The sequence below is a fragment of the Nelumbo lutea genome, chromosome 5 (assembly GCF_056320005.1).
Source record: "Nelumbo lutea isolate HS-2025 chromosome 5, American lotus-T2T, whole genome shotgun sequence".
In the NCBI taxonomy this organism is placed as follows: Eukaryota; Viridiplantae; Streptophyta; class Magnoliopsida; order Proteales; family Nelumbonaceae; genus Nelumbo; species Nelumbo lutea.
The window spans coordinates 86,241,990-86,263,455 of NC_142688.1; the positions used below are offsets into that span (position 1 = coordinate 86,241,990).

General features: G+C 41.6%; 2 long non-coding RNA genes across 2 annotated transcripts; one reads left to right on the forward strand and one right to left on the reverse strand.

The window, feature by feature from the left end:
• Positions 1 to 12,558: 12,558 nt before the first annotated feature.
• LOC148853260 (uncharacterized) lies at positions 12,559 to 13,930 on the reverse strand. Its single transcript, XR_016099214.1, has 2 exons — positions 13,574 to 13,930; positions 12,559 to 13,103 (listed from the first exon to the last, which is right to left on the reverse strand). It is a non-coding gene; the product is annotated as an uncharacterized LOC148853260 (long non-coding RNA).
• A 725-nt stretch (positions 13,931 to 14,655) lies between these two features.
• LOC148853261 (uncharacterized) lies at positions 14,656 to 15,414 on the forward strand. Its single transcript, XR_016099216.1, has 2 exons — positions 14,656 to 14,986; positions 15,165 to 15,414. It is a non-coding gene; the product is annotated as an uncharacterized LOC148853261 (long non-coding RNA).
• The last annotated feature ends 6,052 nt before the right edge of the window (positions 15,415 to 21,466 follow it).

Consider the following 21,466-nt stretch of genomic DNA (forward strand, 5'->3'; position numbering starts at 1 on the left):
TGAGTAGATTTAATCTTCCATATTGTACATCCCGGGCCTACGAGCTCGGTCTACAGTAGAAAATCTTTTTTTTTTTTTTTGTATCGAACTCATATATCAATGGAATACACTTTTCAACTTTTTATTCAAAAAACATTCCAAATGCAAATAACTCCCGACCTAGCGAACTAACCAAGCAGGATAGATGTATGGGTTACCACGAACTGTTAAGCTACCGAACTGGACAAGTAAGGATAACTGAATATGGAATTTTTCTAAGAGGAGGTTACCCCGAACTAACAAAATGGACTACTAGTAAGGGTAACTTCGCATAATGTACGCTGAGATGAGCGACATTGTAGGGTATATACCCGACATGTCTGCACACGGGCTACTCGCTTAGATGTCGGTTATCCCTTAGAGCTAGTGGGCCCAACCTATTACTGTATGCCGAATTGGGCTAGACGTCGTAGGGTTTATACCCGAACTGTCTAAGCCTTGGGCATTAGGGATAGTTTGCCAATGCCAAAGAGGCGACTAGGACTAAGTGAGCATTCAGTCCATGGAGCATGGCTCTGTTGGTGACTTCTGCTTGCCCGTTGGCCTGGGGGTGTGCCATCGAGGTGAATTTCTGTTGTATTCCCATCTCGGCACACCAGTTCTAGAATTTAATGTCTTCGAACTACTTTCCGTTGTCAGAGATGAGTACCTGAGGTAGCCCGAAGCGACATACTATATTCCTCTAGAAGAAATTTTGTATGTTTCGGACAGTGATTGCTGGTAGGGGTTCCACTTCCACCCACTTCGTGAAATAGTCTGCTGCTACCACTACGAACCTCCTCTGTCTTGTCGCTAGTGGGAATGGACCAAGTATGTTGATTCCCCATTGTGTGAAGGGCCATGGGCTGGTGAGGTATTTGAGCTCGACAACAGGTCGGTGGTGGATGTTGGCGTGCCTCTGACATTGGTCACACTTCTTAACGAGTTTGAGTGCGTCTACTTTCATTGTGGGCTAGTAGTAACCCTATCGTAGTGCTTTCTGGGCGAGAGCCTTGCCCCCCAAGTGCCCAATGCAAACCTTCATGGGTATCACAGAGAACGAGCTCGGCCTCTGAGGGTCGCAAACAACGCAAGTAGGGGAGTGTGAAGGACCTCCGGTAGAACTGCCCGTCTATAATGACATACTTAGCTGCCTAGCGCACTACCCTTTTGGCCGCGTTGCGATCTACAGGGAGGTCCCGTGAAGCAGGTAGCTTGAGAGTGGGTCAATCCAGCTCGGCTCTGCTTGTAATACAGGAGCGACCTCTTCTTCTCCCCCGAGAATGCTAGGCCAATGTAGGTTCTCTATATACACGACCCTCATGGTGTTGCTGCTTGTGCTGGCTAACCAGGACAAGGCATCGGCCTCAACGATCTCGGACCTCAGAATCTGTCTGATGAATTAGGATTGAAAGCCATGTAGAACTTCCCTAACCTTGGCCAAATAAGCAGCCATGGTGGGGTTGCGGGCTTCATATTCGCCGGTGACCTGGTTGACCACAAGCTGGGAATCACTGCAGATGATGATGTGTTTGGCCTATACATCCTTCGCTAAAGTGAGTCTGACTATCAATGCTTCGTATTCTACTTCGTTGTTAGACACTATGAACCCAAACCAAAGTGTGTACTCCAGCTTCACCCCGTTTGGACCTTATAGAATAATGCCTACCCCGCTTCCTTGTTGATTGGATGAGCCATCTACGTGGAGGATCTAGGGCTCCTCATCCCAGGTCAGTCTTGCTCTAACCAGGATTGGTGCCGCACTGGTTAAAGCTTCCTCCACGTGCTTGAGCTCAGTCAGTTCAAGGACTGCGGTGCTGAAGGTACATTCTGCAATGAAATCGGCTAAGGCTTGGGCCTTGATTGCCATCCGAGGATCGTACCGGATGTCGTACTCGTTGAGTTCAATGGCCCATTTCGTCAGTCTGCTAGGCACCTCGGGCTTGAGCAGGATCTGTCTTTGAGGCTTGTTGGTGAGGACGATGACAGTGTGGGATTGAAAGTAAGGACGAAACTTCCGAGCTTCTATGACCAATGCGTACGCTAGTTTCTCGATATTTGGATACTTCGTTTCAGCATCCTGCAAAAATTTTCTAACATAGTAGATGGGCCATTGGATCCGACTTACTTCCTTTGTTAGTACCGAGCTAACTACATCATCACTTGCAGAGAGGTACAACTTTAAAACCTCCCCTTCCTCGGGTCGGGTCAAAACCGGGATACTAACTAGGTACTTTTTCAGCTCGTCAAAGACGAGTTGGCACTTTGCAATCTACTCGAAGTCTTTACTTTTCTTAATGGCCTTAAAGAAAGGCAGGTAGCGATCTGTCGACTTGGACATGAAGCGGCTCAGAGCGGCTATACGATTGTTTAGCCTCTGAACCTCCTTCAATTTGCAAGGTGGTCTCATATCTAGGATGGCCTTTATTTTCTCGTGGTTAGCTTCGATGCCACGTCGGTTGACTATGTAGCCCAGGAATTTACCTGAGGTGACACCGAAGACGCACTTGTTAGGACTTAGTTTCTTGTTATACTTGCACAAAATTTCAAAGACACATTGTAAATAATTCATTAAAAATTTTGAAAATGGGCCTTAACAACCATATCATCTACATATCATTCAACCTTGTTTTTGATCAACGACTCAAAAATTCTATTTACAAGTCTTTAGAAGGTTGCCCCGACATTTTTTAGTCCGAAGGGCATAACCTTGTAACAGTATAGTCCAAGCTTGGTTATGAAAGCTGTTTTTTCCTTGTCGACAGGGTCCATCCTGATTTGGTTGTATCCCGAGTACGCATCCAGAAAGCTTAGCAACTCGTGCCCTGAGGTTGCATTCACTAGACGGTCGATCTTGGGCAGCGGGAAACAATCCTTTGGGCAAGCTCAATTCAAATCAGTATAATCGATGCACATGCGCCATTTACCATTGACCTTTTTTACCAGGACTGGGTTAGCTACCTAGCTTGGGTAATGGACCACCCTAATGAAATTGGCTGCAAGGATCCTCCCGACCTCCTCGTCGACTATCCTCCAACGCTCTGGGGCGAGGTTGCATTTTTTCTGTCTAACGGGCCTGACAAAGGGATCAGTATTTAACTTGTGAGTTAGGATTCTAGAATCTATGCCGGGCATGTCTGCCGCAGACCATGCAAAAACACTAAAATTTTAATTAAAAAACTTACCAGCTGAGAGTGGAGCGGTTCCTCAATCGAAGCATCGATCTGGAGGGTCTTAGTTGGATCATCTGCTGAGACCAGGATGTGGACCGTCTCTTTTTTTGGTGTAGGTCGCTCCTCTTCGTACTCCGTAGGTCGCTCGAGCTCGACGCCAGCCGCTAGCTTGGCGTTCCCTTTGAGAGCAGCAACATAGCATTTGCGAGACTCGAGCTAGTCACCTTGCACAACCCCTACTCCATAGTCCATAGGGAATTTCATCGCCAAGTAATAGGTGAATACTACCACATGTAGGGCGTGCGTAATGGGCCGACCTATTATGGCATTGTACGGGGAGGGAGTCACGACCACTAAGAAAGTGTACTAAAACCTTGCAATATTGGGCCACGTGTCGACTTCTACAGGTACTGAGACTCACCCTAGAGGCCTAACTTCTTTGCTGCTAAAGCCTACTAAGGGGGTATCTGTTGGCTTGAGATCGCTTATTTGGAGTTGGAGCTTGTCGAAGACGTCCTTGAACAAAATGTTGGCTGAACTGTCCGAATCTACCAGGATGCGCTTGACTTCAAAGTCGTTTATCCTCAGTTTTATTACCAAGGCGTCATCATGGGGATATTGTATCCCACGTGCATCATCTTCTGTGAAGTAGATGGGGTCTTCGAGCTTGGGTTGCTTCGGTGGGTTCTGCTCCTCATTTTCTAGCTCGCGAACTAAATCTTGACCTACCGCCGAAGTACAGCCTACGATGATGGACCCGCCAATAATCATGTTGATTACTCCGCGGATCGTCTCTCTTCTGGAAGTTGCCTTAGTGGCTGCTCACTTTGTTTGCTGTTGCATTCGGGAACATTTCTTCTTTGCTCCCCTTTCCAATATGCTTGGTTCTTATTTTCTTTTTGTATGAAATTTTTTATATATCCACGACGGATGAGCTCTTCGATCTCATCGCGGAGGTTTCTACAATTTTCGGTACTATGACCGTGATCCTTATGAAAATGGCAATACATGTTCTTGTTTCTGGTGGCGGGGTCCCCCCTCAACCGAGGTGGCCATTTGACGTAGGAGGAGTCCTTGATTGCCATAAGGATTTCTCCTCGCTTCGCGTTGAGAGGTGTGTAGCTTGTCCGTTCAACTGGTGGAGTTCAGGAACGCCGACCTGACCTATGAGATCGTGAAGGAGATCAGCTCCCGGACTTGTTTCCTCCCCTAGTTGGGGACTGGCTCTTTCTTCGCTTGCTGCCACCGTTACCTGTGCTGTGACCTTCCCTTTTTCTCTTTTCTGCTAGATTCTTGGTCTTTTGGTTCATCTCTTCTTCAGTCCCGATGAACTAATCAGCGAGCTTGAGGAATTCTGTGATGTCCTTCGGCTTATTGGCCACCACATGCCACTGGAATTCTCTGTGTGTTATACCTCTCTTCGCCGCCGTGAGCCTCACTACTGGATCTAGATCGGGGATCTGCAAGCAGGTGTCATTGAAGCGATTTATATAGCTTCTAATTGACTCCTCTTCTCTTTGAACTATGTTTAGGAGGCTTTCTTGGGACCTCAGACACTTTTTGCTGGTGATGAAGTGCGAGGTGAACAACTCTACGAACTGTGCCCAACTTCTGATTGTTCCTGGTGCGAGGTTCTGGTACCATGTGCGAGCCACTCCTTTGAATGTGGTGGAGAAGGCCACGCACATGCAGGACTCGTCAGCCCCAGCTAGGTGCATCTGGGACTAGAAGGAGTCTACATGATCATTTGGATCAAAGGATCCATCGTACTTGTCCAACGGCGGCATTTTAAAATCTTTTGGCATTGAGGCCGTCAGGAGCTCGGAGGATAGAGGAGACGATCCGGACAGGAGAGGAGCAGTCCTAGCGACTACCTACTCGCCTCTTCTTTACCTTTTGCTGCTCTGGATGGTTGGGCCCAGTGAGCTAGCTATGGGCTGCAATTTGGCATGCCTTGCGATGCCTTCGTTGCTGCTTCTTGACCGGCTCCGCATTAGTGCTGCTGACTTCCATATGATCGGGTATCGTTCTGGCGTGGAGTGATCTAGGTGCTGAGGCTAGCTACCACGAATCGAAGGGCCTTGTTTTGAGTCCGCGACTAGGGGCCTGAACCGGTTGCTTGCGAATGAGCCCTCTTGGTGAGAAGGCAAAGGTAACGTGGCCCTAGCAGGTTGAGTATCTCCCGATCTGTTCAAGTTGTTGCCCTGTGAAGTGGGCGGGGTGACTTGTTTGTTCCTCCTGCCGCGGGACGAGACCTGACTCCCAAGAGGAAGTGGAACTTCGAAGGTCTCACCTCGGCGGGGAGAGCGATTCTTCTGACGACGGGGTTGATTCTGCTGCACTGCTGGGTGCCAAGGTGGAACCGGTTGCTGATTCTGCTACAGCGAAGGGAACTGCTACTGATACTGTTGCTGGTAGAAATGATGAAGGACTTGTTGTTGATAATGATGGAACTACTTGACCTGTTGCCTGAATAGTCCACACGTAGTGTAACAGGTCGTCAAGTTAAGACTGTCCGACTATAGGGGGAACCATAGATGGTTCAACAAATGTCGTGCCAACTACAAGAGGGAGTGGCGCGTTCACTTGTGTAGTCGCTTGGGGCATGGTCAGCGTTAGGACCCCAGCCACAGTAAGCGGTATGGTGAACTGACCGATGCAAACAGACGGGATCTGAGACTACCCCCTAGAGACATTCACTTCATTGTTTTGTCTGGCGTTACTGAAAGATGCCATTACTATTGTTGTTGGTGGAAAAGGTTTTTTTGTAGTGTTTCCCACAGACGGCGCCAAATGATGTAGCGCGATGTCGCTCCAAGAGTATTAGAGTATCAGAGAACCCGGGGTTGCTAACTCGGGGTATCAGAGCCACAGGTTCGAATCTTGAACCAAAAGAAAATCAGATCTGAACCTGCGCGGATGGACAGAAGATGTTATACCAGGATTTGTGCAAATTGTTTTCTTTATTTCAAGAAACTGTTTCTTGTTAAGGGCGATTGATCTGAAATTAATTTCTGTTAAATCCAAAATTTATTTAGAAGTATTCTTTATTTATTATGATTTAATGGACTGCTCGAACCAGGAGATCACAGTGCAGATTTGGTGCAGATGATCTGCACACCCTTTTTTATTTATTATTCATTCAATTCGGTCTGTAAATAATTTTTTTTCTAGACTGAATGTATAAGATTTGATCAAGAATGCAATTAATTAATAGAAATAGGATTTCTGTAATTTTTTATTTTCTTGATTGAAGAAGAAGGCGGCGTTGGAGATTTGCAGATGGAGAGATCGCTTTTTGCGATTTCCAGTTTATGAAACTGCAACCCTAGTGTTTAACCTCTGTTTTGCAGGTGGTGTGAACAGTCCATATTTGATTTGTGATTGTCTAAAATTAAAATTATTAATTTCAGATATTTCATAAATTAATTCTTGAATTGAAAATCAGTTTCGGACAATTTCGGACTAGATTGGACCAAAACTGTTTGGACCGAATCTAGAGTTCGAAGGGGACAGTTTTCAGATTTCAATCCATTTTTCTCCTTCTTGCAGTTCCAAATCGGATGTTCAATTGTTGGGATTAATTCGCCCCACCTGTAAAGCCCAGTTTTAAATGGTTAAAACTGCAAAAGCCCACTCTTGTGAGAAAAGTTGTATAGGCCAAACTGCTAACTGCGATTCAGCCCATATACCTAGTCGACAACTAATGTTTTGGATTTTAAATGGGCTGTTCAATGGGCTTTACAACAGTTAATTGATTGGATCAATTCTTCCTTTACATGTGATGTTTAGATGTTGGATGTGCTACGAACATGGGCCATAAGCACTTGGCCCATGATGACTTGTTAGTGGCTCTTACGCACACCATGGTTGAATGAACATCATTGCCATTGTGTTCCATAAGGTCATTGAATGACCCCTCCTTACTTGGTGGGCCCCACAACCCTGAAAAGGGATGCGTATGGAAACCCTAGCTGATTAAGGCCCACCAGAAATATGACTTTATGAAAGTCAATGGAAGCCACTTTGGTTTGACCTAAAATTAGAACTAGGGCGTAATTTTGTTCTCTCCAGAAAATATGAGTGGATGTGATAGGGAGATCCATATGATGGACTCTCTAAAGGCCTTCCGTCATTAGCACAATGATGGGTCATTCAATAATGAGGAAACACACCATAACATTGGACTATCCATTTGTTGTTGGATTTGTCAGAGTGTTTCATAAGATGATAGGGGCGTCATAGATTGATGTGGGAGGGGCTTCACCAGAAAATGGGAACTCTCTCACGGTACCTTGGCATAACCTGAATATGATGGGTGAGCACTCACTGGACAGAAATGTTTACCTGAAAATGGCTCTGAACATTGTCTGACAGAGGCCAAAGGGAAACTCATTTGATGAGTGAATATGATCTATCATAGAAAGGTGGTGGGGTTATGCAACTGAAACAGTTGGCTTCACGCACCCTATGTGATTTCCCACATTTCTAGAGACATTTCGCCGTCTCCATCACTAAGAAATGAGAGAAATCTCAGAGATGAGAAAAATGGGAATGGAACATAGATGAAAAAACATATCTATGTAAGTAACATGAATCAAACTAAGGTTGTGGACTAACGTCTTTGCTGTTTTATCAGAAAATGGCAAACGATCAATTCGCAAAGCTTCTAGACGATAATAAGCTTAAGGGTCAAACTATGCCGACTGGTATAGAAATCTTATGCTGGTCCTAACTTCCAAAAAGTTAGATAAGGTGGTGAAAAATCCTACCCCGGAGCGTAAGGGTGATAGGGCTTCTAAGGCCCGTAGGAGGGGCTACCAAGATTGGGAGGATAAAAACTCCCTAGCCTGCTGCTTTGTCATTGTCTCACTAGACAACTCAATACAGAGGCAGTTCGATCAAATCGAACTAGCCAATGACATATTGGACAGTCTAAAGACAATGTATGAAGAACATAATCGTTCTACTCGATAGAAGGTCTTGAAACTGTTAATGACCGCACAGATGTCCAAAGGGCAGAAAGTTCATGACCATTGTCTTCAGATGATGGGCTACATTAACGAACTCGAAGCCCTAGGATCTGGGCAAGATCTTGGCACACAAGTGGATGCCATCCTGAATTCTTTGCCCTCTTCCTTTAATGCATTCACAATGAACTACAACATGAACAAGTTGAATGTCAGCGTCCAGGAACTCAGCAATATGTTGCAGAGGGCTGAGGATCTATTTAAGAAGGATGAACCTGTGGTTATGCTTGCTGAAGCTAACAAATCGAGCAAGAAAAAGAGAAAGGCAAAGAAGCCCCAGAAGAAAGCTGCCAAGCCCAAGAAGCAGAAGAAGAACAAGGCATCTGATGTCTGTCACTTCTGCAAACAGACCGACCACTGGAAGAGGAACTGTCCTACTTACATGGAATCTAAGAAATGTAGTGTCGAAACTTGTGTCATAGAAACTAATATGTTAGTTACTTCTGTGTCCTGGTGTATTGACTATAGGGCTTCAACTCATGCGTGTAACTCACTGCAGGGGTTCAAAATTAGCAGAAGATTGAGTGAAGGCAAAGTGACACTATTCTTGGGAATGACTGTAAGTTTTGCAACTACGGAAATAGGAACCGTAGAATTAGTCTCTAGAGAATGAGTGTTTGTACTTAAAGATTGTCTTTATGTACAGAACTTGAGAAGAAATTTAATTTCTATTTCTAAATTGTGTGCTGATGGATATACTGTTTATTTTAGTGATATGATTACTATTAAACGGAATAACAAATTTATTGCATGCGGGGAACTGGAGAACGATATCTATGTTCTACATCCTTCTCTGGAAACTAACTTAACTGAAACTACGTCGGTCAAAAATCCCAAGAAGAGAACTCATGATATAGTAAATCCCATGTGCCTCTGGCATTACCGACTTGGCCATATCGGTGTTGACCGAATCACAAAGCTGGTAAAGGATGGTCCTTTGGATTTTCTAACCGTAGAAAATCTTCCCACTTGTGAGCCCTGCCTCCAAGGTAAGATGACTAAGCGGCCATTTGGCGGTAAGCCTGAAAGATGTGTAGGCACACTTGACCTAATACATACTGATGTATGTGGTCCCCTGAGTGTTAGGACACGGAACCAACACATGTATTTCATCACCTTTACAGATGATTTTTCACGATATGGTTACGTGTACCTAATGAGACACAAGTCTGAATCCTTTGAAAAGTTCAAAGAGTTTAGATAGGAAGTCGAGAAATAGTTAGGGAGACAAATTAAGGCCCTTTGATCGGATCGATGTAGCAAGTATCTCTCTGACGAATTCAGGGACTACTTGAAGGTCAACGGGATAGTGTCACAATTAACTCCTCTTGCTACACCTCAACTCAACGGTGTTTCAGAGAGGAGGAATAGGACCATGTTGGACATGGTTCGGTCACTTCTCGTACGCTCAGAATTACCCACATCCTTTTGGGGATATGCATTGGAGACTGCTATTTACGTGCTGAATCGGGTTTCAACCAAATCGGTTCCAAAAACTCCATATGAACTGTGGACCAGAAGGAAGCCAAGTGTAAGACACTTGAAGATTTGGGGTTGTCTTGCACACGTTAAAAGAACGAGTGCAGACAAGTTGAAATCCAAAACCGGTCGTTGCTTATTTATAGGCTACCCAAAAGATTCGGTGGGTTATCTATTCTATGACCCAAGTGAGCAGAAAGGAAACGTTCATTTCAGGCACGTAGTCACTCTCTCCAAGAAGATGTCTCCCAAGAATTTTGAGGAGATTGAGGGCATGAGAGACGTTCCCTATGCCTCACCGTAGGGAGCATCATGTATGCTATGTTGTGCACTCGCCTGGACATTGCTCAGGCAGTGAGTGTGGTAAGCAGATTCCAGGCTAACCCAGGGCAGGAGCATTGGACTGCTGTGAAGAACATACTCAAATACCTTCGAAGGACAAAAGAGTTTTGTCTGGTATTCGATGGTAGTTCACTACAAGTTTTAGGATATACTGATGCAATTTTTCAGTCGGATCCAGATGATAGAAAATCTACATGTGGGTATGTTTTCACGATAGGAAAACAGGGGTCCACTACAGATTCTACAACCGAGGCTGAGTACATTGCCGCAAGTGAAGCTGCCAAGGAAGCCGTGTGGATGACGAAATTCATACACGAATTGGGAGTGATTCCGTCCAGCACATCACCCATCCCGTTGTTGTGTAACAACAATGGATCGATCGCCCAAGCTAAAGAGCCTCGGGCCCACTTGAAGTCAAAGCACATCGAGAGGAAGTATCACATACTACGGGAGATCGTTGGTAGAGGGGACGTCCTAATTCAGAAAGTAGCATCAGTGGATAATGTGGCAGACCCATTGACTAAGCCACTAACACAAAAGGTGTTTGAGAAACACGTGGAAAGTATAGGACTCCGACTTGTACTAGGTTGGACCTAAGTGCAAGTGGGAGTTGTTGGATAGTTTTGTATGCCCTTAGCTTCAATCTAATTTGATGTACTTTTGATATTTAGTATAAATAAATAAAGTGCATTTTGATTCATGTTGTTTGGTATAATTCTGTGTATGACCCTAAAACTGAACACTTATTGAGACTCGTGTTAGTTTTAAATGTTCACAGCCATTAGATAAGTCTGGGGAGATTTATTCTACCAAGGCTGATACTGGTGTGCCGCCAAGTGTCGGGATGGCTTGTCTCAGCCACTAGGATAAGACCCAAGGCACATGCAGTATGGAATTACTCGAATCCTTGAACCGGACCAGATTTTCAGTATTGCCCTGGACCTTGGAGACAGATGGGCAAAACTGAAAAATTACACCTAACCCCTAGACTCGATTATGACACTTCACTAGGTATCGAATCAGATTGTCTTTGATATACCAATCAGTGAGATCCTTAGCGGAAGTCAAAACCTGGGCATGTTGGGGCAGTCTAAGAATTCATCTGAGTGAGTGATCATAGTGACAAGATCAGCCCCTTTGTCGAATAAAGGTAATGATCGGGAATGCGCTCTCTCTGATGGAAACCAAACTGCCAGCAATTGATTTCAATCGTTGAAATTTTGTTTTGAAAAATTATATATGATAATATAAATATGTACGATTTTGAAATGTTTGCAAATGGTTTTAATTCCCGGGATCCATGTGAGTGGAGAGTGCAGCACTGTACCTTGCAGCCGAGGGAGATGTCATCTGTTGTCGGTCAGTTCTTGATCATTAAGGGCTGAGAGGTTAAGTGTAAGACCATTTAGGATAATACCTGATGGGATAATCTTGCACCTGCCCACAGTCCTTGGACTTTTATAAGATGGCTTGGCCCATGGACCAATTAATGCAAGTGTTGGGCCCATAGGGTCCATATGATGGGCTCAAGGGGTTTACTGGGCTTCTCAGTGAATTCGGATAGGCCTTATAATAAAGGTTGGGCCGAACCCATGTGGCTGGTGTGTAGATCAATGCTTGGGTCCCATGCCATACAAAGAAGCCCAACTGGGCAGCAGATTGAAAACTATTTAAGCACTGAACACTTAATGGGCCAAAAGCCCATTTCGAACTAGGCTGATATGATCACTCATTTATGGGGCGGATCTGAGATTAAAGTTAGCAAAAGGATTGGGCCTTTAACTTAATCCACTGTGGGAGACCAAATTCAAATCAGATTTAAATCTTGTAACCTCTTGATAAGATCAGAAGTAAGCTAACTTAATTTGCAGATAGGATTAAGATCATCCCCTATCCAAATACCGATTTGGATTGGGATAACTCCTCCTAAGGAGGTTTCTTAATCAAGAAAAAAAAGAGGAAAAAACCCTAAGAGAATAATAACAGAATTTGAACTAAAGGTTTGTGTAATAAATCATCATGCGAATTGAGATTGGATCTCATACACACTCTAGAGAGAAGAGAAGCAATTTCAGTCATCTTCATCTCAGGAGTTCTCTTCCAGTCGCCGCAATTTTTTCTGACAATATTGGATTTTTGAAAGAAGGAAATCAAGAAATCTGTTCTTGATATCAGTTTTTGCAGAAAGAACTGAAAAGATTTTGGTGCTCAGAGTTTCCAAAGGATTCTTGCGAAGGATTCAGGGTATAAGACGCACTCTGCTGGTTCCGTTCCATATACAACTGTGTCATCTTCAGCAGGAGCGGATCTTAGTGTCCTCTTTGGGCGTGAACACCATTTTTGGGAGATACTGCTTATCTGGGTCAAGTATAATTCCTCCCTTGTCTTTGGTTTAGATCTGGTTTGATTATGTTTAAGAAAGATCTTTGAATATTGTATTCAAAATTTATAGAATACGATTCCGAGTTGGAAGAAGATAGAAAAACTTTTGAAATTCGCTCACCCATTCCGCAACATTTATGGCGTCCATATGATGGATATTACCATTCTTTCACTTTCTTCTCTAACATTCGAATCAATTACAGACGAAACTGTTACTGCTAATTTCCCAAAAGAAAACAATTGATATGATAACCGAAAAATTAATGGAAGCAAGCATACTGTATAGCCACTAGAGCCATGCCTTCGGTACAGGGATGTGCACCACAAGGACATAGATTGAGGCCTCAACCTACCAACACAGGGCAACAGCAATCGAATTGCGTTCATTCACGAAGCCGACTAGACAGTATTCCCTCACCATGAGAAATCCAAATCACGGTTGATTTCCACCTTGGTTTCACTAAAGCTCGCCCGATATTCACCTCGGCTTCAGTTGTTAAAGTATCTCCATGTGGGTGGCGCAACAGATGATCCAGACATAAGGAAGGATCACCGTCCTGCTGACTCTTGGAGAACCATCCTGTGGTGTAGATACAAGTACGCTAAACAACTCGCTAGGCAGGCTGCGTACTCTCCGTTGGAGAAGCATAGGGAGATCACCCTCCCGAAATATACAGATCTGGATACAAAAAAAAAAAGAAGAAAAAGAAGGAATACAAATTGATGTTTATGAATGAATTCGTGATTAGAGATTGAGGAATTGTAGAGAGAGAGAGAAAGAGTGTGTCAAAACTATCTTATACAAAATCCTTCATAAAACCCGACCTTTCCAAAGAATACAAAAATTTTATGATCAGAATCCATAAAAATCCCATCTTTCCCGTGAATAAAGGGAAAAAAAATTCTTTCTTTATAAATTTCCAGATAGGATTTAACTAGAGAAAATCATTATTCCTCTAGTTTCACATTCCTGGAACCGGAAGGAGGAGGGATCAGCAGAGAAAGACTCACAACGATCTTATGGTTATAGAGAATCCTATAAAACCCCAAAAAAAAACCACCAATCTTTCCAAAGAAAACAACAAAATTTTGTGACCAGAATCCACACAAATCCCATCTTTCCCCTGAATTAAGTGAAACAAAACTCACCTTATACAAATTTCCGAATCGGATCGGAGCCATCGTGTATGTTCTTTTAGCAATACAAGAGACTAAGAAAGGAGCAAACTTTGGTCATCGGATTCAAGATTAGCCTCTGTAGCTTCAACTGGAGTAAGGAGTAAAGGAATATCTTCAAGTGAGAAGAAGAAAAATAAGAAACAGGGAGCGAGGAAAAGACGTTTCAGAACTCTTCCGCCCGACTGAAGATTGAAAATGAAAGGGATATATTGTCAATTGATGAAGGAGTTTAACCAGTACAGGCCAATCTCTCCCTAGGAAAGTTTGGAGTGCATCTCGTCATAAACCAAACCGAGTGCGAGCAATTCGGAGTAGCATAGATCGCCATTATGAGAGTAAACAGATACGAGAAATCTAGGAGGTCTCCGGGTTACCCGCAGAAGCTCGGGTTCGGATTTGGTCCAAAACATCAAGTATAGCCGTTTTCAGGTCGGGCTCAACTTTCTGAAACAAGCCCAATTCAAGGCTGAGTCTGATTTGATAATATATATTATGTAATAAAAAAATATTTTATAATATATAATGTCTTTCTTTATTTCTTTTCTTTCAAATTTTTTGTTTGAGGTCTTTTAATATAAATAAATTAATTTTATTATAAAATAAAAATATAAAAGAAATATTTTTTCTCAAATTCTTGCCTGAGGGTTGGACTCGATTCAAGACCATGGTCCAGTGATCAAACCGGACACAGGCCTAAATGTGTTATGCTAATGTAGAGACAAAGCCCAATCAATGAGCAAGTCTTCCTGCAAACATGTACAAAATAATGCAAAATACAAGGTTTTGAACCCTACCTTTTAGTAATTGTACTCCTTCCAAATTGAGCCTTACTAAATTTTACTAAATAGTTTATATAGTATTAAACAAGGTTTTAACTTGTTATTGACTTAGACGGTTGAACCATTCAAACCGTCACTCGGCCGATTTTTCAGATTTGGTTTTCATAAAACTCGGGATTTTTGTAAAAACCCTTAACAAGTTAGCGAACCGGATGACCTGATGACCCGGTAATGAAGCAATAGGTCGACTGTCGACCCCTTCTATTTTTACATTTTTTAAGTTTGAAAATTTGTAAAATCCCCAAAAGTCCCAACTCTGTTCTAGATCTAGGGTTTATGTAAGATTTAGAACAGGAGAGGACGAACTCACGAAGAGGACAGATGGTTGAAGAAGAATGGCAAATCTGATCTCTAGTTGTTGGCGGCACCTAACTAAACGCCATCCTCTCATTTGGGCGACACTAGACCTCCAAGTTTGGGGCTTTGGGTGACATGGTTTGGATGGCAGCAGTTCTTGACATCATAGCTTTGTTTGTCACCGATGAACGGCAACTGTACTAACTATCAAACTTGTACAATCAGAGTTCAGAGAGGTGGATTATTAGTAAGTCTTTAAGTTAATATTTTGCATATTTCATTTTTTTCTTCTAGTTTGGTGTAGAATGTAGATGCTAACTTTTGTGGTTTCTAGTTTTGTTTAATACCTTCAAGTTTATTCATTTTAATATATATCTTTTTCAATTTTATTTTGTGATTTCTAAGTTGTAACTACAATCTTGAAGGCTGAAAGTTGGAACCTGAATTTGATTTTGGACTTTGGAGCTTGAAGTGGAATTTTACAACAATTTTGAAGAGGAAAATAGATAAATGATAATTTTCATTTTTATCATGGTTTATATTTTTTATGATTAATTAGGACTATGATTTATGAATTTTATGACTAAGATAAATGATAATTTCTATTTAATGAATGTATATTGGTATTATTGATAAATTTCATTTATAATTAATGATTTATTTTGCTTCGATGTATGAATGAATGTTATTGATATTTTTGAATGAATGAATGAATGGATATGATTTATGAATGAATTTTGTTGCAATTTACGAATTAATATTATTGATATATTTGAATGAATGAATATTGCTATGATTTATGAATGAATATTGTTGATATATTTCATTCATAACTATGACTTATGAATGAATATTTATTTATTTCTTTTATGATTAGTGAGAATGAATGTTATTCGATTCACATTAGTGTATAAACCATGAAGCATGAATTATTTGTTTAATAATAAATCACAAGTTCTAAAATATTTTGATTTTTTTTCACCTTTTGTATTCCTTCTTCTCTAATTTATCCATTTATTTTTGTTTGTGGATGAAGTAATAAATTGTGGTTGATATCTATATTTATTTTTATTGGAGATTGGAAGTTCGAATAGTTGGAACTTGGGAGTGTTGGTGCTTTGATCTAAAATAATTGTTTTCTCTTTAGGGGGAAATTAGAATGTCAACACCTGCAAATGTTAGGGGGAAATCTGATCCTGCATGGGAGAATGTTTCCCTTCATGTAGACCCTACTAATAGGTCAAAGAAATAGACAAGCATTTATTGCCAAAAGTTATTTAAAGGAGGGGTATCAATAGGATGAAACAATACTTGCTCAAACGAGTGGTGAGATTGCAATATATCGTAAAGTTCCATATGATGTGTAGTTCAAAATAAAACAATTATTGGATGAAAATAATCAGAAAAGCAAAGCTGATAATAAATTTCAATGCTCATGCTAGAAATATTGATCTTCAGCGGCAGTCATTTAAAACTGACGCTAAAGACCAAACGACTATCGCTAAAGGCACGGGCCAAGTATTATTTTCACTTTCCTCCCCCATATCTACTCCTCTTCACATTTTTTTCCGCCCTCTCTCTCGCTCTCAGTCGTTGCTTTCTTGCGATGAAAATGTAAAAATATGAGAACGATGCCAACGACTCAACCAAGCCAAAATCATTAACCTATCTTTCTTTGATTGTTTGGTCTCAGACCAAAGTAGTGTCTGGAGTGAAGCCTTGTTTCTGTCTCCTCTCATCTGTTTCTCTGTTGATTCAGCTTGAGGTGAGTTTGAGTTCTCTGATCTCTCTTCAATTGCTGTTCTTTGATTCACTTTGGTTACTGAATTGGAACGAATGGGATGGACTTCTTTTTTTTTCATCTGGTTGCTTGAATAATGAAAAGTATTGTAGATTTTGTATTCTATATGTTCTGTTCGGTTAGATCTTGACTGGAACTAATGTTGTTTCCGTTGATTATTTGATCTATTTTTGCTTATACATTTCCTCTTGATTAGTGCTTTGCTTACATTTCTCTCACCAGCTTTTCAACTGAAGGGCGTTTCAGTGTTTAATATTTATATGATGTGATAGTAGATCAGGATTCAGAAGTTTAGTGTTGATTGGGAAGCTTTTCTTGTTTTCTTGTTTTCATTTTGTTTCAAACAATTTCTTCTCATTTTGGATCCAGAGATGGGATTGGTAGTGTAGATTCCGAATTGGAGTTCAGGAATCCATGAGTGTGAGAATTGTAGGTGTTTATTTTACTTGCAATGGCTTTGAGAACTTCGTTGCTTGGTTGAAATAATAGTATCCTAAGTTTCAAAAGTTACTCTAATCAACGGGATAGATATGTTCCAAATAGAAGTTTGGAATAATTAACTGAATTGGCTGGTGTGATTATTCTTATTCATTCTTTAGTTGTATTAATTTCAAAATCTGCTTGATTTAGATATGAGAACTATACATTTGGTTAAGAAAATTGCTAGATTGGTTCTAAAAGCAATGTTGTCTGTTCTGTCTTTGTAGAAGCAATTGCTAGATTGGTCTTTATACAAGACCTCACAGATGAATAGTTTCAGTAAAGATTAATAAAGGAGCAACTCCAAAAATTTAATTTTCTAAGTTGCTTGCTCATAAAGTTACTGATAAACCACACAAATCATTACTTTTACTATAAAATGACAGAGATCACTAGATACCCATCTCAAATTTCTCCTCTGGGGTGTTCTTTATGGAAGAAAATTATGAGAACTTTTCCTCTTTTAAACAATGGTCAGTCTCCTAAACTGGGTTCTGGTCATCAGCTAAAATTTTGGAAAGACATGTGATGTAATAGCAGATTTTTAGCATAGCTATTTCCCCAACTAGAGTAACATGCCAGATGGTTCCGAGTCGGGCTGCAATACGACCCCCATTCGGCACGGATGAACCCACCCTCCATATAACTTGGAGAGGCCAGATAACATCTATCGTCAACATGGAAGGGACGCACCCTGAAAATAATGTACAGATAAGGCCCAACGTCCCCGAATATCTCAAATGCGGGATAAGGACCCCAATGCCTATATAAAGGACATAAACCAAGCTCTCACTTTCTAGGAAGGTATGCACAAATTAGTGCAACTAAGCTCTCACTTTCTTGCTCACTGCTCTCAACTGGCTCGGTTGATTTAAGCATCGGAATGCTCACCATGTGTCTAAACCCCCAGACACTTATTTTCTTATACTCTTGCAGATTGGTACATCGATCTCAGCATTCTACATCTGAGATGTCCTCCAGCAGGGAAGTAAGTACTTCAACCAGGGGGCAACTGCCAACAGTCGAGCCGTCTTTGATTCCCATGGGAGTTGATTAAGCCCAATTTCAAGAGCTCATGTGGCATGTTCGGAGCATGGCCCTGCACATGCAATCCTAGGAGCAGCGCATGGCCGCTCTCGGGCCAATGCTGCCGCAGGTTCCCTCTCAAAACCAGCAGCCCCAACACACGAATGACTAGACACATTGTCAAATGCAGGGCCGAACATAAGAGGTCGGTCAGGAGGTGAACAAGTCGGTCACTCCTGCAAAAGACAGACGCCAACCGGTGGAGCTTTCACAAAACCAAGCGAAGACACAGACATCCAAAGTGGAGGATGCGACCTATGTCCCGGGTGAAGAAAGGAGCATGTTAATCATAGGAACTATAGGCACCAAAAACACTGCATAGACCCATAGGAGGAGAATATCCAGAAGTGAGACCATAAGGAGTTGGCTCAGCCTACAAGTGGGTGACCCGCAGGCGATCATGGTGAAGGACCAGGTCACCAGGTCCAACGCTCCAACTGTGGCCCCGTTCTCATGAAAAGTCCAACCGTCTGGATGAACAATGGTTCAAAAACATTGATAGAAATACATTTTTATAATTTTAAAAATTAAAGTTATATAATATTTATATTAAAATCATATTATAATAATCATATTCAGAGGGAGAAAAGACAAATCAGTTTCCCACGAAAAGCTTTATATCTTTTGCAAAAATTAAAAAAAAAAATGCAACCGATGTTTTATGGCCACCTTAACGTGATGTCAGTGGCATTACGCTGTCCACTCTAGTGAGGAATTCCTATCCAGAGTGGGCAGCGAAAATCACCCCCCCCCCCTGCCTGATTCAGCTACGCTTGGAATTGATTTTTAAAGGGAATAGAGGAATTACAAAAAGAGAGCCCCTACTTTTTCCCTTGGATCGTCCATCACCGGAGAGTACTTTTTTCCCTTATCGTATCGTCTAAAGGTATCACTTCCATTTGTGTAGATTATTAGGCCTGATAGTTGCTTATTAATTTGTGATCTGTTGATATAAGTCCTATCGTTTTCTAATCTAATTACACTCCTTCCAGATGGCTCAGAAAAATAGGAATCGCCACCAGAAATCGAATGAAGGGTCCAAGAAAAAAAAGAAAAAAAAATTCACCATCAAGAACGAGTGAGGATGGTGAACAGATACCAGCGAAACGTGGGGATATTCATTGCAAGTATCCAGGGACAGTGTGATAGATGTAATATGATCTTCAACCGTTTTCAAGAATATTCTGATCACCGAGAACGCTGCCGGAAAGAACATGAAAAACAGTACAGGCTGAAAGCACGGGAGGTGAAGAAGCGAGAAGGTCTATCTAGAACCATGGATTATGTTTTGTATGCTAGATATTTGCTTTTCTTTAACAGTTGTATTTTCAGTATTTTATTATAGCAATATACACAATCTAATTGCATATATTTTGTTCTACTTAGCCTAGAATCAATTAACTCGTTTGCAACCAAAACCCATCCACCACAAATTGTCATTCTACAAAAGCAATTTGATTATCTGAAAATATGCTCTGCAACACTAAATTTAGTCTCTTTACTAACACCTTTGCAAGCATTTTGTAAATGCTACGTATCAAGTTTATTGGCCTATAATCATTGAGCTCTTCAGTCCCTTGCTTTTTTGGAATGAGTGATAAAAGTCGAGTTCAAACTTCTTTCTAGTGTTGCTCAATCATGAAATTCCTCTACTACCCTCAAGATGCCCCCTTCAAGAAATCCCAGCAATGTTTGAAAAAGATCATAGTAAAACAATCTGGACCCAGAATCTCGTCCCCTTCCATCTCTCTAATTGCATCCCATGACTCCTCTTCCCTGAATTCCCTCTAAATCACTAGCTTGCTCCTATGAAATGGAAACTATATCAAGCATATCAAGTTTAGGTCTGTCTATCCAGCCCTCTTTATATAGGTTCTCATAAAAGCTCACGATATAATTCTCGACCCTGCTTTCCTCGACCACTTCCCTATTCACTATAAGCCTCTTGATGGAATTTTCCCACATTCTAGCATTGGCCATTTTGTGGAAGAACATGTTTTTATCTTCTTCCTTCAGCCAAAAATACTTATAGTGTTGCCTCCTTTTCAATTCTTCTTGTAAAGAAATTTTATCAAACTCTAACTCTGTACCCAATCGTTTCCTCCTCTCCTCCTGTGAGACTTGCCTTTCTTCTTCTTGGCCAATCTCTGAAATTGTTCCCAAACATATCTTTTTCTGACCAACCAGTTTAAAAGTTCTGCCCTTTTAAATTTTTCAGCTTTTTACTAAACACATGGCTGGTTGACCCTTCCACATGCAAATCTTCCCACCACCTTCTCAGCTGATCCACAAAACCTTCCTCCTTGAGCCACAAATTTTCAAATCTAAAGGGTGATGGCTTAGGCTAAAAACCACTACAGTCCAGACAAATGAGGGTGTGATCAGGAGGAGGTCTTGGCAAGGCTCAAGTGAAAGGGTGGGGAACTTCTCTTCCCTTTCTGTAGACACCACAAACCAATCCAATTTGACCAGGATTGCCTTATTATTTGTCCAAGTGTATTTGCCACCCTATGAAAGTAGATCCACCAATTCCCACATTTCTATGAAATACATAAAAACCCTCATTCCCCTACTTTTTTTCTGTTTGATAAATGAATGCAGTTTTATTAAACAAAGAAATAGTGTACAGTCAGCCTAAGAGGAGGCACGAGGTGTTACCTCCCCCTAGGACTGAACAATATGCCCATAAACACACACAAGCCTGAATTACAATAATAAAGTAGCCCAAGACAGATCTGCTAACCCACCGAATCCTAACTGTCATGTTTCTTGTCAGCCAGTTAACTTTCTTTAAAAGATTCTTGTAACCCCAACAAACTATTTCTAGATTTGTCAACCAGTTTTGTATGCCCTTAGCTTCAATCCGATTTGATGTACTTTTGATATTTAGTGTAAATAAATAAAATGCATGTTTGATTCATGTTGTTTGGTTTAATTCTGTGTAAGACCCTAAAACTGAACACTTATAGGGACTCGTGTTAATTTTAAATGTTCACAGCCATTGGATAAGTCTGGGGAGATTTATCCTGCCAAGGCTGATACTGGTGTGCCACCAAGTGTTGGGATGGCTTGTCTCGGCCACTGGGGTAAGACCCAAGGCACATGCAGTATAGGTTACTCGAATCCTTGAACCGGACCAGATTTCCAGTATTGCCCTAAACCTTAGAGACAGATGGGCAAAATTGAAAAGTTACACCTGACCCCTAGACTCGATTATGACACTTCACTATGTGTCGGATCGGGCTGTCTTTGATATACCAATCAGTGAGATCCTTAGCGGGGATCAAAACCTGGGTATGTTGGGACAATTTGAGAATTCATCTGAGTGGATGATCATAATGACAGGATCAACCCCTTTGT